This window comes from Zootoca vivipara, chromosome 5, assembly GCF_965207765.1.
Source record: "Zootoca vivipara chromosome 5, rZooViv2.hap1.1, whole genome shotgun sequence".
Taxonomy (NCBI): domain Eukaryota; kingdom Metazoa; phylum Chordata; class Lepidosauria; order Squamata; family Lacertidae; genus Zootoca; species Zootoca vivipara.
The window spans coordinates 58,836,268-58,856,249 of NC_142588.1; the positions used below are offsets into that span (position 1 = coordinate 58,836,268).

Consider the following 19,982-nt stretch of genomic DNA (forward strand, 5'->3'; position numbering starts at 1 on the left):
TAGTAAGTTATAGTGGCATCTCTTGATAGATTTATCCAGTGACTTACTCCTTCACAGATTTTTACATGGGGACAGTGCTTATTGAATCTACAATCATAATATACAGAGTTAATACTGCCCTGAGGAGTTGCTGAGCAAAATATATATGAATGTTTGAATGAATCGCAGTGATGATGGCCACATCAGATAAAAGCGAGGTTGAAGTTTAAATATTCAGCAGATGTGCATCAGCAGTTTGCAGTTGAATACACAGGAGTCTTTGTCTAAATATGCTGTGTACCTTTGAAGCAGTGCTACCTCCAAACTAACTGCTGTCTTCATTTCAGTGTATCACAGTTAAGGAGAGACATTCAACATTTTAGGTGAGCCTTCTGTTAACTTTAAAAACAAGTAATAAAACAGTCAGAAAAGCAACATCAGAACAATGGGGAAAAACATTGCAAATTCTGCTTTAGCTATTTGAACATGCCTTCTGATAGTTATCCTCTAGCTTTTGCTTGTTTTCTTAGAAGTTTGGTTTACTAGAGTGACATGATTAGAGATTATGGAGTGTTATGACTTGTAGAAGTTAGTTGGCCCATAACATACCAGACATGGGCCCACCATCTGTTGGTGCTTCACCACAACCAGTGTGATCAGCAGAGTATGCACAACTCCAGCATGGTCTTCTAGCAGAACAGCAGAGTTTTTCTGCTTTTTCGTAATCAGCCTCTTCCAGAAACCCCAGTTAAGAAAACTCCTTTCCTACTCAGTTGATTTTAAAGTATAAAGTGTTTATTGTGTCAAGACACAAGACATATCTAAACACGATTACTACTATAATAGAGTTCTACTGGCCTTTGAAGTAAAGAAACAAATATACATAGAGATCCACTAGCGATTTGCTATGCTAGCTCACACTGCTATGTAAAATCCACCAAACATGGTTTCTCACAGACTCCCCCCCCCAATTGCCCCCAGGCCGAGAATGCAATGCAATCTTGGTTTTTATACCCATCTCTGCAAGTACACACATTCCTGAGCTAAACTGAAGATGGATGAGTCAGCAAGCCAGACTTTCAGTCTTCTACTGTTGCTAGGCTACCCAGTGCACCTGGCATTCTATCTCTAAGCAAGATCCAAACAAGGGGGATATGCTAGCTCAAGAGATAGACCAAGCAATTAGTGTAATTTCATTCCCTTTTCAAATTACACCAACATGGAAGAGCATTGTTAGTAGCATGCATGTTTAGGTACTTGCATAGTATGTAGAATTAAGGTCTATTGACCTCTGTTAATCTTAGTTCCGCAGTGATGGGCAACCTTTTGAGCTTGGTGTGTCAAAATTTGCCAAAAAACCGAGCTTAACATGGGTGGTATGTCACTTCGAGAAAAGAACCATAACTTCACGATATTTATAGTTTAAATAACAAAAATGTATAATTGTAATAAATAACTGTATTTAATAAAACAAAAACTAATTATTTAACTTACCTGCTTAGTGACTTCTTTGTTCATCTGTCAGTCGGTTTCTTTTGTTGGTCTTGATATTATTTAACTTGTGTGGGATGCTGTGAACTAGCATATTATTTTACTGGGGAGGCAGGGGGAGCACACACCCCTCCAGTTTTAAACAGGTATTTTTAAATACTTTCTTTTTCTGGAAGAGATGAGTAAAAGGGGAGTCTATGTATTAAAGGTGGGGGGATGGGGTAATAATAATGATATAAAGGTGTTGATATGGGGGGAAGCAAAGGGGGTTTAAAAAAGTGAAACTGAAAAAGTAAGAATAAAAATAGGGATGAAAATAACAACAATAATAATAGTAGCACAGGTAACAACCACAAAAAACCCCCACAAAAATAAGATAAAATAGAAAAGGATGCAAAAAATAAATTGTTCTCCCTTCTTTAGGTAAAATGGAAAAAATAAATAAAAATGCAAAGTATAAAACATAAGAGATAAGAGACCAAAGCAAAAATGAGATTTAAAAAGCAAAATTATAAGCAAGAGGTGGTTGCAATGATAGTGCCTTGCTTAAAAAGGAGAATATTTTTTAAAAGGGAAAAATTTTGGGGGGGTGGTGTTTGTCTTGTTTTTGTTCTGTTTTCCAAATTAGGAGGAATAGAAAATACGGGGGGAGGGGGAGGCCTGACAATAAAAATAGAAAAGATAAAAGTGGAATAAAAAATAAAAACAAAATTTAAAAAAGGGGGGGGGATATAAAAAATAAAAAGAGAGCTCCTTGGATGATATCAAGCAGTGTTCTTCAACCACGGGGAGTCCTCGGCCCGTTCAAGGCACGCTGATCGTCGGGAAGGGAGGCCCGGGTCGGGCCTGGCCTCGGCCGCGTGGTTTTTTGCGGCCTCCCTGGCGCTCTCTTACCTCTGTTCTCCCGGCAGCAGCGGCGACAGTAAGCCAGGGAGCTTGGGTGGTCGGGGGTTCCTTCTTTTCTCCTCTCCCTTCTCTTTCCCCTTTCCTTTCCTTTCCTTTTTACTTACTTTTTCCTTGGGCGAAAAACCGGAGCAACTGGGAGCAGGGCAAGAGGGAGAAATCCTGCCGCGGTCTGCTTGAATCAGGCAGGCCACACACCCCAGCTGACTGGATTGGGTGGGTGGTGGATGACTCGTCCAGGGTTCCGCTCAGTCGTGCAGGACTGGGAAAACATCCTGTGCGCACGTGAAGGGATTGTGCCTGCCCGCAACCCCACCTCCTGCTCAGGCAGAAGTGGCTCTGTAACATGAGGGGATCACGAGAACAAATGGGGGGGGGAACCCAGCGTGAATGGGCTGATGGTGCGTGTGCTAGCAGTGAGGGCTCTGCGTGTCACAGGTTCTCCATCACTGGTGTAATGAGTTTATAACTGATACAGCTTTTGTAGCCCCTCTGCTCTGGCATATTTCTTTCCAGTTCAAGGAGCTAGTCCCAGTATTGAATCCATTGAGTGAAACACCCTGGTCTAAGCACATCTGCTTGCACATCTTCTGCGCATGTAGCTCATGGAGCAGGAGGAACTGGAGCTAAATCTGTTTTCCATACAAACCTGACTCAGGACGTATCTCTAAACATATCTGCACATGGCTTCTCTGTGTTCAGGGAATAAACTCTTCTGGAATGTGAATGCTGGGGGATTCAACTCAAATGTTGTGCTAGGGGAGCTACTTGCTGAAGGAAGCAGTAGAAGTTGAATTTTTAATTATTTTTTGCAGGTCCATACTTTTAGTTCCCTAAATTGCACACATGCTTGCCTTGTATTGCCTGCTTGTAGGCTCCAACGTAGTATATTGTGTTGCATAATATATTGTTGATGATCTGTCCCATATGTTAGCACTTAATAATCCTAGACTGGTATATGCTCAGGAAAGAAAACTTTCTGGAGTTCTTTAGAATATATATTTACCGCAGCCCAACGTGTATTACATTTTCACTCTTAACTCTGTATTTACAGAGAGTATGTGAGATTAAAAGTGGAATGCAAGCTGGGCTGCAGTAAGTATATTCATATATCTTCCTCATACAAACATTTGTCACACTCACTTTTCTTCATCTGTATGAACAATTAGGTAGTTCATTTTTTATATATAAAAATTTAACAAGATCCTATTATTGGTCTTTAAATGAATGTAAACTACATGCTAAAACGTATCTGGAGTATTGTAGATTTCAGAGAATGAATTAGATTAGAGAACACTCCATGCAAGGCTTTTTAATCCCCCATTATCTACATCTGCAGGTTTAAGCAGCTGCAGTAGATTATCAGCATTTAAGATGAATAAAGATGATGATGATGATTATATTTGTAGACTGCCCTTCTGACTGGGTTGCTCCAGCCTCTCTGGGTGGCTCCCCAGCAGAATAGTAAAAACACGATAAAACATCAAATATTTAAAACTTCCTACACTAAAGAAGTGTGGGGTGCAAACAAAATAGTAAAATAAAATGTGGGAGGATAGAGAAAGGTGGCTTAACTATTATTGTTTTTTAGAATATGGGAATGCTAAATGGAAGCTGCATAACCTGTTCAAGGCATTTTAATTCTATGTAACAGTCATAGAATTTATGGCTGTTACGTTACCTTGTTTTGAAATTACTATGGAATGAAATAAAATAAAAAAATTCCTTCAGTAGCACCTTAAAGACCAACTAAGTTTTTATTTTGGTATGAGCTTTCGTGTGTATCTGAAGAAGTGTGCATGCACACGAAAGCTCATACCAAAATAAAAACTTAGTTGGTCTTTAAGGTGCTACTGAAGGAATTTTTTTATTTTACTATGGAATGAAAGTAACAAACTTAGACTTAAAATATTTAATGTTGAAGAGAAGGAAGTCTGTTTCTAAAAAGTTGGGGATAATTTCTCCATACTCATCTACTGAAATTGAGATTAGAGGATATTGTGTTGGAAGTAATTCAGTGGCATACTAAGAGGTAGTTGCCAAACCTTAATTTGGTTAACTTCCAAAATTTGGGCATTGCATCAACTCAAAAGGTCACGATTTTTTGTAATTTTATTTGTTGACATGATGGGAGGAAACCCCAGCAAAAATAGTTAGGATGCTTTAGCTTTCCAGTTGCCTGTGATATTTGCTTACATATGTTAATCAGTGTTAATTTGCTCTTCCATCTTAAATCAGGTGATAGAGGAGGTAGGGTAGCAGGAAAAAAATAAGCATTTTTCTGTGTGCCAGCATTACCATTTAAGGCATCTTGGGTCTCCTTGCTCTGCTGTAGAAGTATGTTGACACACAATTCCTGGCAATTTTTCAATAGTTAGAAAAGTTGAAATTCATTGGTTTGCCTATTTCTGGTATTGGAAGTTTTGTCAAAACGCAAGCACAAAATACAAGCATTATGTTGAGATGGGGAGAAGGCTGCGTTAGGCACATTTCATGTGAAAATACAGGTTAATAACCAACACTGGTCATATGCAGAGTAGACCATTGTAATCAATGAACCTCAGCAACTTAAGTTCACAGATTTCAATAGGTATGACTTGGTTGGAAAGTTTTTGTTATAGAAAAGCATGTACATACTCAAAACCCACTCTGACCTTCTGTCAAAAAAATATGACTCAGTTGTTGAAACAACAAACCATCATTTGGTGCATACTCCACTGCCATTTTATATGCCACTTCAGTCAATCAATGATACAGATGAATGTCTTCCCCATCAAACAAAATTCCCATAATTTACACAACATAGCAAAAGAGTAAAACAATAATAAACTTGCAATTAAAAGTTTAAACTGAAGCAGGAAAGGCAGACACTGAAAAACACATTCATCTATGAAAATCTCAAACTTAAAATGCTCGGGACAATAAAACAATTCCTGTTGCACCAAAACAACATAATGGCCACCAATAGAGAGGCGTAGTTTTGGGTTGCCATCCACTTGAAAAGGGCCTTTTGCATTTCTGCAAATTATATTTTGCCGTTCTACCCAAGCAGGCAAATTATAGTTTACACTTTCTCTCCAAACTACGGTATGCTTGTTAATACTTGCTTAGAAGGCAAGAGCAAATCATGGTTTTGCCAATTTGGATGTCAAAGCAAGCTATGGTTTCCACGAGAGAGCAAAGTCTAGTTCAGACATCCCCAAACTTTGGCCCTCCAGATTTTTGGACTACAATTCCCATCTTCCCTGACCACTGGTCCTGTTAGCTAGGGATCATGGGAGTTGTAGGCCAAAATATCTGGAGGGCTGCAGTTTGAGGATGCCTGGTCTAGTTCAACCACAACACTAAACCACAGATTTAGGGTTACATATACAATCATGCTCCTTTCTACTCTGTGTCAGATACATCTGCTTTCATCTACAGCTAACTTCAGTTTTGTTTTAATCAGGACCAGGTTTAATTATGGGCAGGCCACGATTAAAACTGATTACAATTTTGTTTTAGTTTGCATAGAACAAACTGCAGTTAGTTGAAAACAAAAGCATATCTCTTCTCATGAGCATGCTGGAAGAGAGGAGAAGGGAAGGAGGAACATCCTTTGCTCAACTAATGTTATATTTGAAGAGAGCCTAAATAACTAATTAAGCTGATGGAGGGAGGAGCATGTGAGCACAAAGCTCATTCCCAATGTGTGTACCAAACCATGGTTTAGCATTTGGTGGAAACTAGCATCCAAATACATTGAGCTAAAATGTCTTCTGTGTGAAGAACTGCTCATTGGTTCTTTTCAAGTCATGCATTACAAACATGGCAGAATATTACGGGGTTGATCTGTGTCTTGGACTGACAAGACTCTAGAGATGCTTTCTAGCTCTAGCAGGAGAGTGCTTGCCCTATTTTACAACTTATCTGTTTAATCTGTGTGAGTTATTCAGTTCTCAAACCATGAATATTCTCTTTCAATGAAACATAGATATTTACTTTTAATTTTGGGAGGAAAACACTCTCTTCCTTAGTGTTTGTTTATAATATTTATATCAGCTACCCAGTAACATAGTTCTCTGGGTGGCTTACATGCCTAAAACAAAATTCAATGTTAAAATGCAAATATTACATAAAAAATAGCAGCATACTAATTTATATTTAGAGAGAAACTTAAATACTAGTTCATAGTCTGACTGAAAATATACAACATAGAAAGAAGGGATTAAAATTCAAGATTTTAAGAACACAGATTTTAAAGGGTTTGAAGAATGAAAAGATACTTACCTAGTGCTGAAGATGACTCTGGGAGGCCATTGCATATCTAATGTGCTGCCACTGAGTCAGCTCTTCCATTGCTAGACATCTGTTTCGTTTCACTTGGGGGCGTCTCTGGTCCTCAGGATCTGAACAGGCAGATAGGCATATGTGGGAGAGCCATTATTTTCAGTTCATGTGAAAAAGCAATGAAAATGGGTTGTGAAACTGTCAAATTGCCCAACAACATGTGAAACAGAAACTAACAATTTAACTTTTGGGTTTTGATTTGGGCCATTTTAAAATGAGGCTGCATTTTAAAACAATTTTTAAATCTAAATTGTATTTTAATCTGCATTTTAATCAATTGTTTTTCTTTCTTTTATGTTTTATTGTAATTTTATTGATGTCAGCCGCCTTGAGCCCAGCTCTCACTGGCGGAGTATAAATAATATTATTATTATTATTATTATTATTATTATTATTATTATTATTATTATTAACTCCTCCAGCTCTGCTAGGCAGACTCCAGCTTGCTGCCTGTTTTAGCCCAAGCAAGCAGCCTCTCTCCAGCCTCCCATCATGCTTAAGCCTCATTTTAAAAATCATGCTGTTCTTATGGTACACCTCTTTACTTGCTAAGGGTTGTACGCAGTACTACACTAGTGGGGTCCCACTGGAGCAGTGAGACAACCATTTTCTCTCCTCCCACTGCATGCCTCTAAAATCTGCCCCAACCACCTGCAGCTGATTTTGAGAGGGGACAAGAGAGGAGGAAGAGGATTCTTTGTTGTGTGCACAGAAGTCCCTTGTGCCAGTGTATGTTGCATACGGCTTTACGTTTTTAGATTAGCTTCTTTCCTTATTCCTCTACTTACCTGACCCTTCTCTTCCTTCCTTGATCTTTTCTTACCTCTATGACTTATGCAGAAAAATCCCTAAGACAGAAAATCAAAGAATATGTATTAAGGGGAAAAAAGGAGCAAACAGCTTAAGACTGATAGGTCCCAAGGCTCACAGAAGATGCTTAATATGGGCCTTTTTGATTACCAGTCCCAATGGATCCATGAAAGGGCATGCCCAAAAGAAAAGGCCTTAGTTAATCTGGAGACACATTCTAGATCAGATATGGACTTCTCTCTTTTTGATGCGAGAATCCAGAGCAGTGCTGCTATTCTAGCATGGCTGCTGTGAAATCTAGTCCTTGGGGAGGTCTCCCAAGCCACTCCCTTCTCTTATATATATTAAGGCTGTGTCTGTTGTTTTGTACTGTATTTTTAGTTACTGCTAGTGTAAGGGTGGTGTTTTTAAAATTTATTTTATTTTTGTTACTGCAGTTGTGGAGTGCCTTGAGTGTTAATTTCACTAGAAAGACAAACAGATTTTTAAAGTACAGTGGTACCTCCGGTTGCGGACGGGATCCATTCCGGAGGTCCGGCCGGATCCCGAGGTTTTCACAACTGGAGGACCACTTACTTCTGTGCATGCGCGCGGGGCAAAACCCGGTAAAATACTTCCGGGTTTGCCACTTTCTCATCCCGAAGTTTACGTAACCAGAGGGTTATGTAAATGGAAGTAACTGATGATGTTACCATTGCAGGTCTTTAAAAAAAAAAGAAATTTGAAAATACTGCAGCACAATTCTTCCTCCATTACTAAACGTGTATAGTCAGTCTCTTAAAAGTTTAGGTGGGCCTCCCTCCTTTTCTGACTTCCTTTTCATCCATTGATTGTGATAGATTGCTTGATGGGCTCCCAATAGGTAATACAAAATGCAGGCCAGGAAATTGTAGTATGCTGTGCAATGTTTTAAGTGCCAGGCAAAAACATTTCTCTGTCACCAGGCTTTGGCTGATTAAACATTCTGTGGCTTTTAAAATGTGTTTGTGGGAGTAGGGTTATTGGTCTGTTTTTGTTCTATTATGTATTTTGTGTTTTCATGCTGTGAACTGCCCTGTGATCTTTGGATGAAGGGCAGTATACAAATTTAATAAAAAATAAAATATTATTTTATTACATTAACTCATGGCCCCCGATATCGGGTCAACATTCCAGCTATATTCAGGTATTAATGAATTGACTCCACCACTTGTTTCCATGTTTCTTGTTACTGGTTTGATAAGATCCTTTACTTTCAGTGTGGAAGATGGTCAGTGCCTTAGCAAGGTTGTACCTTGGAATTTAGAAGGACTATGTTTTATGATGACTTGAACTCTAAGTGAGGAAGAGAAAACTTAATATACTCCATATGGATCAGGAACAGTTGCATGCATATTCTTTCTACAAGTTTGCATTGCAGATTGTCTAATTTCATTTGGCCGAGATTATTGCAGTTCATAATTATATATTGAGTTTTGCTTGTGCAATGTCCTCATTGCAGAATTCTTGGAGACCACATCTAAGACTTTGGTGTCACACCATTCTTAAACTTTTAGCTAAGATCTCACTACTAGAGAACCTTTTTTTTACTTATTGCAGCCTGATATTTTCTGTTTATAACTTTAGTAAAAGGAAAGACATTCTATTCTGTTCTGTCGGTCTTAACAAATTATAATACTAAGTATTGTCACATTAATAATAAAATAATGCATACATTCTAAATAATAATAAAAATTCCTTCCAGTAGCACCTTAGAGACCAACTAAGTTTGTCATTGGTATGAGCTTTCGTGTGCATGCACACTTCTTCAGATACCTTCAGATACCTTCAGATACCTTCAGATACAGGTATCTGAAGAAGTGTGCATGCACATGAAAGCTCATACCAATGACAAACTTAGTTGGTCTTTAAGGTGCTACTGGAAGGATTTTTTTTTTATTTCGACTACAGCAGACCAACATGGCTACCTATCTGATTCTAAATAATATTTATGCTGCACATGACATTGCTATCATAGGAATTCAAATTTAGATTTATTAAACCAGTAGGCTTTCTCTTTGTTTCAAGCCAGGATAAGGCAATCAGTTTTTGTAAGTTAGATTTGAAGGTAGCTGATAGGAATATTTGCTGGTGCTCTTTTTATCATATCTTTTCCTCTGGGGAAACAGTACCACAGCCAAGACATCAAAAAGGCCAGTTCTTGTCACTGATGATTATTATATAGGGAAAGAAGGGATTTGTGAAGAGAGGCATAAGAGTACAGATCTTTGTAAGTGGCCACTTGCAATAGATAGGTGTGTATTTTACATGTTTTGTGCTGTGATGCAGGTGATGTTAGGATTAAAGGATTACCACAGTGATGGTAACCACGACATGTTCATTTAGATTGTGTTCAAATGCCCAATAGGCAGAAAATTCTGTGCTAGGTATCTTAGGGTACTGAAGGGAGGCATTTCATTTAAGACTTGATTGCTAGCTCAAATTTTGAACAATTTAGGAAATTTGCTACATTTGTTGCCTGTTTTAGACTATGTGGCAATTGATTTGAAAGCATAATCTGCGATAAATTGAGAAATACTTAAAGTAAAGCTGAGATTCATATTCAGGGAGGTTCCAAGAACATTGCTGTGCAGAGATATAAACAACATTGCATTAGTAAAACTCCAGAAAAGTACTCACAAGATGATTAAATTGATTTTCATTATAATTTGGGTTTCTTGCCTTTTGGCTTTTAAAATACTAACTTTAATAATATAACCATTGTTCCTGCTTCCAAACAAATTGTGTGCACCATGTTCCTTGAAGAAAAGAGAGGGGTTATATTGGATGCCATTCAACTAATTTTACTCAATGAACATGACTAAGTTAGGCCCATGAATTTCAGTGCGTTTCCTCAGATTAAAACTTAGTTGAATAGCTCCCTCGACAGTAAAGCAAGATGAGTGCCACAAACCCGAAGTCGTCCACGACTGGACCTAATGTTCAGGGGTCCCTTTACCTTTTTACCCTATGAAACCAGGATTGGGAGTTGTCATCTTCCTCCTTTAAACTGTTGACTTTGGTTGTTAATGTGCTACTTGTCAAAAAGACTGGAACTCAATGGCATCCCCTAAACTTGGGAACACAGCAGTAGGATGGCCACCCTGTACTAAATGTCCCTTTTTCTGCTCATGCTAATGTAAATATCAGTTCTCTTCAGAGTTGATGTGCGAGGTTATAGATGCCTGTAGTAAATAGCTCTGATTGGTTTCTTTGTTTCTGGGTTGCCTCCTAGTAGCATGATCCCTGTGCAACTTGGGGCCTGAGTACTTGAAGGACTTACCTCTCCCATGCTTTTATATCTGCAAGGAAAGTCCTGTTGGTGGTGCTTTCAGGGGATGAAACCTGTGTAGCAGTTGCATGAAGCACAGTGGTGGCCCCTGACTTTTGAACTTCCTTCTGATTGAGATTTGGTTACCTCTCACATTAGCAATGTTTAGGTATATTAAAAACATTTGTATTTCAGTAGGCTTTTCATTGCTAATTGCTCATCTTTAGTAGAATGCATTTTTTAAAAAAGATTATCATGGTCTGTTGATGATTTTAATTATTATTTTTTTAAAAATACTATGCTTTAAAAAGTTGTAAGTAATCCTGAGGCAGGAGGAAGGCTGGGTATGAGAAAACAATTTTTAAAATAAATTGTATCATTAATTTTTCAGTGCTTATATAGAATGCAAACTGATTTAGGGCTGTATCAGATTTGTTCTATCTTTATCCTTAGCTTAGAACATTGCATTAGAATATATGTTGGAAACAACAAGCTTCACAAGATTTCCACATGCAAAATATACTTCCTGTTGGAGTATCTTTCATTTTGAGCTATTATGAGTTGTGCTTGCTAATGACAGGCATGTTATATCCACTCTGATGGTACTTAAAATGCATAACATGTATTGCAGAAAGCAGTGGTTGCTATAGCAACTTCCTAGTAGGTCACAGGCAGTGTTGTGTATATATGATCTGGCTGTTAATGCACGCTAATATGCCTGATGGAGAGAGAAGAAATATAGAAGCCAGGAATGAGTGAGATGAAACCTCATGGAATTCACATTGGAAATTACTGTAATTTCAACAGCGATGGTAAATTGATCTATGGAATGTGGTATGTTAGTAGAATTGCTGATACTTAAATACAGAACCAAGATTTTCTAGAGTCTCCCCTGCAAAAAAATAAATTAAAGCTATTGGAAATGAAAGGATAGTATGCATTTTATGTGTATCTGGTCATTTATTTTTTGTTCTTAGTGGTTCAATTTTCTTTTTACCTTAGTTTGCTCAGCTTGTACATTGAGTTGAAGCTATTCTTTTTGCTTGACCCCTGGAGATCAAAGTACACTGATTCATTGTGTGAGATGCTATGATGTTGCATTTTAAACATTGAATCTGGGCCACTGAATGCAGAAAACTGCATGATTGAGCTCTTGCTATATAGAGCAGTTGGTGTCCTGGAACCATGACATCTATTTGTTTCATAAGATAGATATTAAAGCAGGGTTATAAATAAGTATGAACCTTCTAAGGCTGGCTGCAAATAAAATGAAGCTCCTTCCTCTGTAGCCAACATAGAAATACTGGTCTGATTTGCAGAAAAGTTGTGCTTTGTTTAAACCATGGTTTGTTTAACAAACCTTGAGTTAACCACGAGTTCTCCAACAGATGATCAAACAAATCATAGTTCATTTCTCCAAAGTTTTGTTTTGTTTTCTAATTGCTCTTGCCTCATGCATTTGTGGGTGGTGAGCACCTAGGGTAGGACTATGGTTAGGGAAGGGTGATATCAAGTCATAGTTAAACCAAAGTTCATAATTCAACAACAAAACATGCCTTAAGATTGTGATTTGTTGGCAGTAAACAAAGCATAGTTAAGGTGTTGGACAGGGTTCATACATAGCACTTAGCCATAAGTGTTCAATGTAAACCAGGCCATATGTCTCTTACATTTATTTTTTAAATGACTTTTTACTCTACTGGTTGGTAGAAGAGAAATGGATCACACCCACTCTCCTCTGCCAGTTTGCTTACCCACCAGTTTGCTTACCCACTGTCTTGGAATTCCATATGCCCACTTGCATATGCTAGTCCCCTGTATGTAGTTGCTGGGTGAATTGCTAAATGCAAGGATTTATTAAGATAACTTCGGCATAGGCACCAAGTAAAGGGCAGCAATATTTTCTTATGAGAACTCTATTGGACTGTAGTCATTGGTATGACTTGATCTTCCATTCTAAATTTAGAGCTCTCGGTTAAGGTGCATAATGCTAGCTTTGTGATGAAATACTTTCCTCAGGGGTTTTTCTTCAGTAGTATTACATCTGAAACCAACAAATAGTAATTATTTACTGTCCTCTGGTCATTGAGAGGAGGGGTAGCTTACCATGGGGGAGCATAGCTCCCATGATATTGCCATTATTTTCAAAAGTTGGATGTGTTGCAAATTTAAAGTTTTAGCTTTTGGGATGTGTCTTTTACTTTTTTTCATTTGGGCATGTTTGAATTGTTAGATAGTATTTATTCATTAAAATTAATGTAACACTATTTCTGTAGTTTAAGAGGGAACAAAAATACAGCAACATTCAATCAAATTTCCTAATATGAAAACAAAACACAACTGTAAATCATAAACAAAGTAGAGCAGTTTACAAAACAAAGAATTAAAAATTAAGAGTTAGTCCAGAAAAACTTGGGTATACCTAGGTTTTTTACTGGTGTTTAAAAGTCATCACCATCTCCCCCACATAACTTAATTGAGGAAGGAGGGTGTTACCACTGAAAAGGTCTCCTTCATGGTTTTTCCAGGTGACAATCCATTAGTTGTGGAACAAACAGTGTGTCTCATCAGACGTTCTTAAAAGATCAGCTTCTACTGTATCAGGGAAGGGCTCTGTTTAGGTATCCTCGTCCCAAGTTATTTAGGCGTTTAAATGTCAACAAAAAACCATTAAACTTGGCTTGACATTACATAGATATCTAGTGCAGATATTTCAGCCGTTGTAATACGTATAAAGCTGGGTGTCCCTCTAAGAACCCTAGCAACCACACTTTGTACTAGCTGTGGCTTCTGAAGCAGGTGCAGTGCGGTTTTCTAATAATGAGCTTACCACTGTGGAAGGGTTATCCCAGTCCAGAAACAGCCATAGTTAGAGCACCAACTGAAATTGATAATGGGTGCTCTGAACCACGTGATGTCACCTGGGACTTTGACAACAGTGGATCCAGGAGCACATGCTTTTTCAGAGGGAGTGTACCACTATCCAGAGTTGTTAACACTATCCAATTCTTGGACCTCAGAATCAATATTTATTTATTAGCTCCATCTAATGCTTAACTTATATGCAGAATTCATCATGCAAAAGGCTAGACTGGATGAATTCCAAGCCGGAATTAAGATTGCCGGAAGAAATATCAACAACCTCAGTTATGCTGATGAGACAACCTTGATGGCAGAAAGTGAGGAGGAATTAAAGAACCTTTTAATGAGGGTGAAAGAGGAGAGCGCAAAATATGGTCTGAAGCTCAACATCAAAAAAAAAACTAAGATCATGGCCACTGGTCCCATCACCTCCTGGCAAATAGAAGGGGAAGAAATGGAGGCAGTGAGAGATTTTACTTTCTTGGGTTCCATGATCACTGCAGATGGTGACAGCAGTCACGAAATTAAAAGACGCCTGCTTCTTGGGAGAAAAGCAATGACAAACTTAGACAGCATCTTAAAAAGCAGAGACATCACCTTGCCGACAAAGGTCCGTATAGTTAAAGCTATGGTTTTCCCAGTAGTGAGAGCTGGACCATAAAGAAGGCTGATTGCCGAAGAATTGATGCTTTTGAATTATGGTGCTGGAGGAGACTCTTGAGAGTCCCATGGACTGCAAGAAGATCAAACTTATCCATTCTTAAGGAAATCGGCCCTAAGTGCTCACTGGAAGGACAGATCGTGAAGCTGAAGCTCCAATACTTTGGCCACCTAATGAGAAGAGAAGACTCCCTGGAAAAGACCCTGATGCTGGGAAAGATTGAGGACACTGGGAGAAGGGAATGACAGAGGATGAGATGGTTGGACAGTGTTCTCGAAGCCACCAACATGAGTCTGACCAAACTGCGGGAGACAGTAGAAGACAGGGGTGCCTGGTATGCTCTGATCCATGGGGTCACAAAGCGTCGGACACGACTAAATGACTAAACAACAACAACAACAACAACAGTGCATGACTGCATACAGGCAATGGTTTAGGACTTACTTCGCCAAACCTTTATTAGGCATTACAAACACAAGCCATCAGAAAACATCCATATATGAAATTTTAAAATAGATAAAAATAAACAGCCATGTAAACATATGTAATAACGAGGATTTTCATAGGTGTTTCTTCCCGCTAAATAGTGCCATTCACTACTCTGAGAGATACTATTGATAAAAACTTAGCCACCCTTGCAGTTACTTCCAGGTTAATGTCAGGCCGATAGGATATGATATTTTCATTGTGTCGCGATGTTAGACTACCCAAAAAAAGGGGATAGTATAGCTGGTTGTACAGTGGACAGTAGAAAAGAATATGTTATACTATGTCTGGTATATTTTTTAAAATCTGCAGTGTCTTATCGTTTCTGAGGATGTTTAAATATCTGCCCTTGACAAAAGCTGAGGGAAAAATATTCAGTTGAGTGAACTGGACTGGAATTATTAATTTTGAAATATGTAAGTGACCCTGCTGTCTGTTGCATTTAAACCAAACCATAAAACTTGGGGGAGCAAATTTTATTTATAGCTCACTCAATATTTTGTTTTTCAAAACACTGGTTTAGGAAACTGATGGAAATAGAGCAGGATATTGTGAACATACTGGTGTTAGCTTCTCCCCACCTCTCTACTCATAATGGCTGTTCACATTGAGGATAAAATTACGTCCTCCAACATGCCACAGATCAACTGTCAGGCAAGTGAGGCACAGTGACCCATTACCAGTCTTTGGAACAGATCCCATAAGTAGGAGTAAATGCACCATAAAATTGTGCCCCAGCTTCTTGAGATGATTCAGGAGTCTTGGAAAATGCCCTGGGGGTGCCCCTGCAGCCCCAAACTCCGAGCGTCCTCTGGTATGCGCAGCTCTGGAAAAGGCATTTCCCTTCTTCTCCGGTGCGCTTCAGTAACATATATCAAAAGATATACAGTGGTCCCTCGACTTACGAATTACTCGACATCCGATGTTTTTTGCTTTTTGTTTTAAATAATTTTTATTGATTTTCCATAGAACAAAAACATACAAAAAACAAAAAAGGAAAAAAGAAAAAAGAAAAAAAGAAAATATTTTTACCAGAAATATAATTCAAATATTAAAATTCTATTCTCCTTTCTTAACTATCGACATTTAAATCCACCCCCCCTTTTGCCAGAGCCAAATTTCCCAGACATTTCAGCGAATTCCTAGTGTCAAACCAGTTTCAGACCGTTTAAATCCATCCATTACAACATTCCTTTATAAATCACCCCATTCCCACGCTTTCCCACCAAGCCCACCAAATTTGTTTCCACATCTTCTGTCGTCTCTTCAATACTACTCCTGTTGCCCAACCCATTTCCACTGTCTTTGCATTGTTCTTTAATTCTGTGGATCGAAACCAGTCCTTTGCATTATCAAGTTCCAGACCGACTTCATTTCCCCCCCTTTTCTATCCAATTCCCAGTGCAGACCCTGGACTCCCTCTCTCACTAGGAGTCCAGCAGTATACACTGTTTCTTTTTTGAGGCCTCCTTGTATCCAACCAAAGTCTTGTTCCACATCTCTCACTTGTGGAACATTGTATCCTTTGTCTTTTTCCTCTTCTTCCAATATTTGTTTTTGCACATCTTGCATTTCTTCTTTGTTCATTGGGGTCATTTCTTTCTCAAGTCCATTTTCTGCAATATAACAATCACTCCTTTCTCTCCACAATTTACCAGTCTCTCTCAGCTGCTTGTTATTCTCATCCAGTTCCTGTTTAATCTCCAAGAGTACCACAAAAATCCTTTGCCAGGCCAAGTCTTGTGATGATGTTGTGGCTACAGCCATCTTGGGTATCTCAAATTTCATATGAGTCCAGCAGATTGTACGGCCAGAAATGGCAGGGATCAAATTCCATCTTCTCTATCGCCATTTTTAAGTCCAAACTGGGTATATTCTTCCTTTAAAAACATTTCCCCCAAATAATTTCTAGAGCCTTAATCAATACTTTCAATACTTTTTAAACCAATTCTTTATTATTGCCATATTCTAAACACCATTCACTGACCCGTCCAGGAACCCGGGTCCAGCTTCCAGAGGGACTTTCTTTAAAAATACCATAATTTTGCAGGATCCTCCACTTAATTCATGCCTCTCCCCTGTGCCTGCTACAGAGGAGGGTTTTTAAGTCCACTTTCTAGTAAATTCAAAGTATCCCACTTTATCAGCTTAGGGTTAGCTCATTGCATCAGTCTCTCAAAAGGGGGCAATCGACTTCCTTTTTAAATCACCCCCTGCAGCCAATTCTTGATTTTTTTTTAAAAAATTTGAATACAGCTTTTTGCTGACAGGTTCCTATTTAAAGTCCTTACTTGGAAAAAGGAAGGAATCCACCGCTCTCCGCTGCCGGCACGTAGCTTCACTTCACGAGGGTGACGATTTCGCTCAAGATGGCCCCCGCGACTACCACTCACTCTCTCTGGGGCTCTAAGGTTTACCGGGGAGTTGAGGAGTCACAGAAATGGGACGCCGCTAAGCCCTTCGTCCCCAGGACGCACAACCTGGGGCTCTTTTGGGGAGGCGCGTCGCTATTGCGCCTTCCCCCCCCTCGCGGAGCCAGGTTGCCTCGGAGCTCGAGGCAAACCCCGCCGATCAGCGCTGGCGGTGGCCGGAAGTCTCGACATCCGATGTTTTTGACTTACGAACGGGACAAATGGCGGCATGCTTACGAATTTTTCTACATCCGAACGGAAACTGTTGGCGGTTTAAAATGCCGTTTCCTCGACTTGTGAATTTTTCTGAATATTTTTTTTCCTACGGGAAACCGCTTTTCAACTTACAAACTTTTTGACCTATGAATATGCATTCGGAACAGATTAAGTTCATAAGTCAAGGGACCACTGTACACACACTAATCTTCCAGCATAACATAGCAGGAAGCATGAGACACTGTAGAGCTAATCTACGTACGGTATTTATATACACACTATGTACAGACAAAGGAATCATGGCATCCTCTCCAGCTCTGAGAGGGAAAACAGGACAAGTAAAAGCAAAAGTACAGTACAATAGTACATACAGCGGAAGAGATAAGACTGTCTCTTCTGTTCCTACACTCTTCCCAGAGAGGCATGTGATTTACACCAATCTCATCTGCGCATCGGAGGCATGAAATACTAATGAGGATCTCTGGACGACAAAAGCTGCTAAGAGATTTAGGAGAATTAACAGGATCACACTACTCCGACCCCCCTTCTGAAGGAGGTCATCCATCAGGATGATAAAGGCTGATTCTGTCCCCAAACCAGGCCTGAACTCAGACTGGTAAACATAATCAGTTTCATCAAAGACTGTTTGATGTATGGTGTATAGATCCATTCTTCTTTTGTGGAGGTTAAATTATTGTGCTAAGGTCAAAAATAATATAGTAGCCATGTCATTTTGAATAGCTGGAGGGGGCATCAAATGTTGCCGTTGGACCACCCTATTATAAAGTATTTGATACAATACTGCATGGGAATTCATGGAACTAGAGGGGGAAAGAGCATTAATGCAAACCTTGCAAGGTGGAAGAAAGGCAAAAAAGCATTGCAAAACGAAAGAAAACCATAGTTTTGCTACAAGGCAAACATACTGTAATGCTTTGGGGAAAACCTTAAGGAATTGCTGTACTGCTTCTGGCGAGCTAATTAGGTTTGTGGTTGATTGTGGTTATTGAACAGTGATTTTTAAAAGTATATGTCACCAGGCTAAGCAGGCTACTTGCCTCTGAATACCCCCCCCAGGCCATATCAGAAGTTTGAACTGTGCAGTGTCCAAATTACGCTGGTGAAGTGCAGTGGCCTGGTTATCATACTAAAATAAACCATAGTTTGTCTAGACTTAAACCAATGGTTTAATTGTGAATGTGTCTCTCCCTGCTGTGTGGGTCCCCATGTAGTGCCAGCATGGCTCAAACAGGCCATAATGTATGTTGTTGTATTATTCAAACCCAGATCATGGTTTGTTTCAAACAGATAAACAAACAGTAAGCCAGAAATAAACGTTTGCTGTTGGTTTACTTTTGGCATACCATTCGTGTTTTGTTTGAAACAAACAAGCTACAGTCAAGTTCAGTTAACATAACAAGCAGTGTTAGAAACTGGGATAGAAAAGCTAGAAGCCAAATGGCTTTTGGGACCTGGGTTGTGGGCACCAAACAGAATGTCTAGTCACCCCTGTGGGGGGCAAGCGGGCCGGCAACACTTTTTATTTAATATTTTGATAAGCATGAATTAATACGCAATTCACATAAGTGACACATTGTTAATATGAAAAAATTCCTTCAGTAGCACCTTAAAGACCAACTAAGTTTTTATTTTGGTATGAGCTTTCGTGTGCATGCACACTTCATCAGATACACTGAAACAGAAGTAGCCAGACCCTTATGTATACAGTATTCAGAGGGTGGGGGTGATGGGAATGGGTGATGGGCTGATAGGAGTGGTAAACCTGTTGATGACTGTTAACAACTCTTAATGACTGCAATTGGTCTGGGGGGGGGAGAGCAAGGGCTAAGGTGCTAAGGAAAGCTTGATCATGTATAATGAGATAAGAATCCTATGCCTCTGTTCATTCCAGGTGGCTCCATGGTTTTAAGCTTGCTAATGAGTTGCAATTCAGCAACTTCTCTTTCCAGTCTGTTTCTGAAATTTTTCTGTAATAAAACAGCTGCTTTGAGATCTTGTATAGAATGTCCTGGAAGATTGAAGTGTTCTCCTACTGGTTTCTCTATCTTGTGATTCCTGATGTCAGATTTATGTCCACTTATCCTTTGGCGTAGGGTTTGGCCTGTTTGTCCAATATAGAGAGCTGAAGGGCACTGTTGGCATTTGATGGCATACACAATGTTAAAAGATGAGCAATTAAGTAGTCCTGAGATGGTATGTTGGATGTTGTTGGGGCCAGTAATGGTGTTGTCCGGGTGTATGTATATTAACATTGTTAATATAACATTTTTAGCAGAAATTGTTAATACATGTTTAATTTGGTGTTTACAATAGAAATATTGGTACCGTACTTCAGTTTTCAAAACACTCCGCTCTTTATTGTTAAACTCCTTAACATATTGTTTATCCTTGACATATATTGGAGGCTTCAAAGTGCATACATTTCAGTAATCCTTGAATGCCAGCCAGGTGCAAAAAATGGCACCCAGACTTTTTGAGCTGCTTGCAGATGGAGAAACTTTAGCAAAAGGCACCTGGTGCCCTG

General features: G+C 39.1%; 1 protein-coding gene across 2 annotated transcripts in view; it reads left to right on the forward strand.

Annotated features, from left to right (window-relative positions):
* Positions 1-19,982, forward strand: part of STAG1 (STAG1 cohesin complex component) — a 112,385-nt gene that overhangs the window by 18,246 nt on the left and 74,157 nt on the right. The window lies entirely within an intron of this gene.